The sequence below is a fragment of the Pongo abelii genome, chromosome 23, assembly GCF_028885655.2.
Source record: "Pongo abelii isolate AG06213 chromosome 23, NHGRI_mPonAbe1-v2.0_pri, whole genome shotgun sequence".
In the NCBI taxonomy this organism is placed as follows: Eukaryota; Metazoa; Chordata; class Mammalia; order Primates; family Hominidae; genus Pongo; species Pongo abelii.
The window spans coordinates 26,909,870-26,916,014 of record NC_085929.1 but is presented as its reverse complement, the minus strand read 5'-3'; the positions used below and the strand labels follow the sequence as shown (position 1 = coordinate 26,916,014).

At 47.0% G+C, this 6,145-nt stretch overlaps 1 pseudogene; it reads right to left on the bottom strand.

The window, feature by feature from the left end:
* Window positions 1-5,709: 5,709 nt before the first annotated feature.
* Window positions 5,710-5,792, bottom strand: LOC112130714 (small nucleolar RNA U13; annotated as a pseudogene).
* Window positions 5,793-6,145: the final 353 nt, after the last annotated feature.

Here is a 6,145-nt window from a genome sequence, read left to right as displayed (position 1 = left end):
ACCACTATCGAGGTCGCCCAAGTCCAAGAGGAGCCCAGGTCTGCCTTACAGGGAAGTTGTGCCCCAGCTCCAGTCAAGATTAAAAACCAGTTTCAATAACCCTTCGCCAAGCTGATTATGCAACCTTTCTTTCCTAATCGATGTATAGGTTTAATGTCATCCTAACAACATTTCTTAGACTTCACAAAATTCTAAGTTCACCTGGAAAAATAAATAGCCGAAAACAGCTATCGTTTTCCCCCCTTGGGAACAAAAGCAGGCATGAGGGTAGACTTGCCCTAACAGATATCAAAACAAATTGTAAAGCTATCGCAGGCATTTCTGTGTGGTACAGAACAAGAAATAGAATAGAAAGCCTAGAAACATCCTAAAAATGGTAAGAACACAATAGATGAAAAAGGAAATATCAAACATCTGTGAAAAAAAAGAGCTATCAAACATCCCTGAAGAAGAACAAGAATATTCCACAAATAGAGCCTAGCAGAGGACTCACTATTTGAAGGAACGACTGAAAAAAAAAGTCAACCAGTCTACTAACCCAAGACATATAAATTAAAACTATAGGCCGGGCGCGGTGGCTCACGCCTGTAATCCCAGCACTTTGGGAGGCCGAGGCGGGCGGATCACGAGGTCAGGAGATCGAGACCATCCTGGACAACACGGTGAAACCCCGTCTCTACTAAAAATACAAAAAATTAGCCAGGCGAGGTGGCGGGCCCTTGTAGTCCCAGCTACTTAGGAGGCTGAGGCAGGAAAATGGCATGAACCCCGGGGGGCGGAGCCTTCAGTGAGCCGAGATCACGCCACTGCACTCCAACCTGGGCGACAGCGAGACTCCATCTCAAAAAAATAAATAAATAAAATAAAACTAAGAAGCTGGGTTTTCTCCTAAACAAATTAAAAATCAGTTTCAAATGATAACCTTCAAACACAAGGTCTGATAGGTAACCACTCTTATATACTTTTGGAAGCACATAAATCACCTCAAAATTCCTGGACATGAGTTTGGCGGTATGAGCCAAAAGTTGTTTTTTTGGGGTTCTTTTTTGTTTGTTTGTTTTTTGAGACTCGGAGTCTCACTCTGTTGCCCAGGCTGGAGTGTAGCCTCAAACTCCTGGGATCAAGTGATCCTCCTGCCTCCCAAAGTGCTGGGATTACAGGCGTAAACCAACGCACCTGGCCCCAAAAATATTTTAAAATAATTATACCCTCTCAGACCAGTATTCCAGGATTCTGTTCTGGGGAAATTAGCCATGTTTACAGACCACGTACTTATTATCTGTCTCTCTACCCATAAGTAAGTTTGTACCTGTAAATTTGGAACCCATGCCTAGGAGCACACCTGAGACAACAGGCATTCAACGGTCCCTTGTTTCATCTGCATTTGAAAACTAATGTGGCCGGCTCATGCCAGTAATCCCAACACTTTGAGAGGCCAAGGCCGGCAGATCACCTGAGGTCAGGACTTTGAGACCACCCTGGCCAACATGGTGAAACCTCGTCTCTACTAAAAATACAAAAATTAGCCGGATATCGCGGTGCATGTCTGTAGTCCCAATTACTCGGGAGGCTGAGACATGAGAATTGCTTGAATCTGGGAGGCTGAGGTTGCAGTGAGCTGAGATCATGCCAAGACACTCCAGCCTGGGCAACAGAGGGAGACTCGGTCTCAAAAAACAGCAAAAAAGATAACTAATATATGATAATATTTTTTAAGTGTCATGTATAATAATGAAAGAAAGCATATGCAGGAGGTGGCTCACGCCTGTAATCCCAGCAGTTTGGGAGGCTGAGGCGGGAGGATCACGAGGTCAGGAGATCGAGACCATCCTGGCTAACACGGTGAAACCCCCAACTCTACTAAAAATACAAAAAAAAAAAAAATTAGCCGGGCACAGTGGTGGGCGCCTGTAGTCCCAGCTACTCGGGAGGCTGAGGCAGGAGAATGGCGTGAACCCGGCAGGTGGAGCTTGCCATGAGCCAAGATCGCGCCACTGCACTCCAGCCTGGGCAACAGAGCAAGACTCCGTATCAAAAAAAAAAAAAAGAAAAAAAGCATATACAAATTTCTCACAATGGGGTTAAATAGTCCACATAATGGAATCTGGATTAGGCCAGGACTTGAGGAAGGCAAGGAGTAGTGGCTCGTGCCTGTAATCCCAACACTTTGGGAGGCTGAGGCAGGCGGATTACCTGAGGTCTGGAGTTTGAGACCAGCCTGACCAGTATGGAGAAACCCCGTCCCTACTAAAAATACAAAAAGTTAGCTGGGTGTGATTGCGCATGCCTGTAATCCCAGCTACTCGGGAGGCTGAGGTAGGAGAATTGCTTGAACCCGGGAGGTGGAGATTGCGGTGAGCCGAGATCGCGCCATTGCACTCCAGCCTGGGCAACAAAAGCGAAACTCCCTCTCAAAAAAAAAATTAGCCAGGCATGGTGTCACATGCCTGTAGTCCCAGCCACTCAGCAGGCTGAGGCACAGCACAAGAATTGCTTGAACCTGGGAGGCAGAGGTTGCAGTGAGCCGAGGAGGTGCCACTGCACTCCAGCCTGGGCGACAGAGTGGGACTCCATTTTAAAAAAAATAAATAGGCCGGGCGCAGTGGCTCACGCCTATAATCCCAGCACTTTGGGAGGCCCAGGCAGGTGGATCACGAGGTCAGGAGTTCAACACCAGCCTGGCCAAGAGGTGAAACCCCGTCTCTACTAAAAATACAAAAATTAGCCAGGCATGGCGACAGGCACCTGTAATCCCAGCTATTCAGGAGGCTGAGGCAGAGAATCGCTTGAACTCAGGAGGCAGAGGTTGCAGTGAGCCCAGATCACACCACTGCACTCCAGCCTGGGCGACAGAGTGAGACTCGGTCTCAGAAAATAAATAAATAAGTTAATTAATTAAATTAATAGGATGGGCACGGTGGCTTACTCCTATAATCCCAGCACTTTGGGAGGCCGAGGCGGGTGGATCACCCAAGGTCAGGAGTTTGAGACCAGCCTGGCCAACATGGTAAAACCCCGTCTCTACTAAAAATACAAAATTAGCCGGGCATGGTGGCGTATGCCTGTAATCCCAGCTACTTGGGAGGCTGAGGCAGGAGAATTGCTTGAACTCCAGAGGCGGAGGTTGCAGTGAGCTGAGATCCTGCCATTGCACTCCAGTCTGGGTGACAAGAGTGAAACTACATCTCCAAAAATAATAATAATAAAGTAAATTTTTTAATTAAAAAAAAAAATTTTTTTAATATATATATATATATATATTTTTTTTTGAGACAGAGTCTCACTCTGTCATCCAGGCTGGAGTGCAGTGGCATCATCTCAGCTCGCTGCAACCTCTGCCTCCCAGGTTCAAGCAATTCTCTGCCTCAGCCTCCTGAGTAGCTGGGATTACAGGCGCCCACCACCACGCTCAGCTAATTTTTTTATTTTTAGTAGAGGTTTCACCATCTTGGCAAGGCAGGTCTGGAACCCTTGACCTCATGATCTACCCGCCTCGGCCTCCCAAAGTGCTGGGATTACAGGCGTGAGCCACTGCACCCAGCCAAAAATTATTTTTTTTTTAAAAAAAGAAGAGGCCAGGTGCGGTGGCTTACGCCTGTAATCCCAGCACTTTGGAAGACTGAGACAGGAGGATCACTTGAGGTCAGGAGTTCGATACCAGCCTGGCCAACATGGTGAAACCCCATCTGTACTAAAAATACACACAAAAATATTAGCCAGGCATGGTAGCACGCCCCTGTAGTCCCAGCTACTTGGGAGACTGAGGCAGGAGGATCACTTGAACCCAGAAGGTGGAAGTTTCAGTGAGCCAAAATCGCACCACTGAACACTCCAGCCTGGTCAACAGAGGCAGACCCTGTCTTAAAAAAAAATTGTATTTTTTATACAAAAAAATAAGCCGGGCCTGGTGGCAGGTGCCTGTAGTCATAGCTACTCGGGAGGCTGAGGCATGAGAATGGTGTGAAAACCTGGGAGGCGGAGCTTGCAGTGAGCCAAGATCATGCCACTGCACTCCAGCCTGGGTGACAGAGCGAGACTCTGCCTCAAAAAAAAAATTTTTTTTAATTGTATTTTTTAAATGCATGCAAAAATATTGATATATGGAAAAGCAACTGAAGAAAATAAATAAAAAATATTTACAGAGGTTCTCTCTGGAAGTTGGGAATTTTTTTTCTACACATGTATACTTTAGTGTGTGTGTTATTTTTATTTTATGAAAGTAACATTTCTAATCGGAACAATTCTAGAGATGCTGAAGCACATTTTATTTTTATTTTATTTATTTTTGAGACAGAGTCTAGCTCTGTTGCCCAGGCTGGAGCACAGTGACATGATTATGGCCACTTCCTAGGCAGCCTCCACTTCCTAGGTTCAAGTGGTTCTCCCAGCTGGGACTACAGGCATGCACCACCACACCCGACTAATTTTTTATTTTCTGTAGAGACAGGGTCTCACTATGCTGCCCAGGCTGATCTCAAACTCCCAGACTCAAGCAATTCTCCCACCTCAGCCTCCCAAAGTGCTGGGATTACAAGCATGAGACACCATGCCTGGTAATGTTTTTTGTTGTTGTTTTGTTTTTTTTGCAGATGGAGTCTCGCTCTGTCACCCAGGCTGGAGTGCAGAGGCACGATCTCGGCTCGTTGCAACCTCCAGCTCCCGGGTTCAAGCGATTCTTCTGCCTCGGCCTCCCAAGTAGCTGGGATTACAAGTGAGCACCGCCACACCTAGCTAATTTTTGTAGTTTTAGTAGAGATGGGGTTTCACCATGTTGGCCAGGGTTGTCTCGATCTATTGACCTCGTGATCTGCCCGCCTTGGCCTCCCAAAGTGCTGGGATTACAGGCATGGGCCACCGTGCCCAGCCCATGCCCAGCAATTTTTTAAAGTTAAATTCTCCCTCCTCCTCCACCCTAATCAGTCCTTTCTGAAGTAACATTAACAGTTTAACTCGGCCAGGCGCGGTGGCTCACGCCTGTAATCCCAGCACTTTGGGAGGCCGAGATGGGCGGATCACGAGGTCAGGATATCGAGACCATCCTGGTTAACATGGTGAAACCCCGTCTCTACAAAAAATACAAAAAATTAGCCGGGCATGGTGGCGGGCACCTGTAGTCCCAGCTACTTGGGAGGCTAAGGCAGGAGAATGGCGTGAACCCGGGAGGCGGAGCTTGCAGTAAGCCGAGATCGCGCCACTGCACTCCAGCCTGGGCGATGGAGCGAGACTCCGTCTCAAAAAAAAAAAAAAAAAAAACAGTTTCACTCTCCTCTCTGACATCAATATGTTGTATCTACACCTTACAAAAAAGATCCTACTATTTTGAAATCATAGACGTTTCTCTAGTTCATTTCCATAATTCATTCTTTTTTTTTTTTCATGTCAGACGGGTAATGTGCCTGTGTCGTAACAAGATTTGAAGATGGCGGCCGGGCGCGGTGGCTCACGCCTGTAATCCCAGCACTTTGGGAGGCCGAGGCGGGAGGATCACGAGTTCAGGAGATTGAGACCATCCTGGCTAACACAGTGAAACCCCGTCTCTACTGAAAATACAAAAAAAGTTAGCTGGGCGTGATGGCGGGCGCCTGTAGTCCCAGCTACTCGGGAGGCTGAGGCAGGAGAATGGTGTGAACCCGGGAGGCGGAGCTTGCAGTGAGCCAAAATCGCGCCACTGCACTCCAGCCTGGGCGACGGAGCGAGACTCCATTTCAAAAAAAAAAGATTTGAAGGTGGCACATCTTACACAGGAACGTGTGTGAACGCCTAATCATCATGCTTATGAACTACGAAAGGATCATAATTCATTCTTTAAGAGGTGACAAATATTCCAGAGTATGGAGCTTCTGTAATTTATTCATACTTCGTTAACCATGGCTGTTCAGTTTATTTACAGTGTGGTGCTTTTTGTTTTCTTTTTTCTTTTTTCTTTTTTTTGAGATGGAGTCTTGCTCTTGTCACCCAGGCTAGAGTGCAATGGCACAATCTTTGCTCACTGCAACCTCCACTTCCCGGGTTCAAGCAATTCTCCTGCGTCAGCCTCCTAAGTAGCTGGGATTACAGGTGTCTGCCACCGTGCCTGGCTAATTTTTGTATTTTTCATAGAGACGGGGTTTCACCATGTTGGCCAGGCTGGTCTCGAACTCCTGAC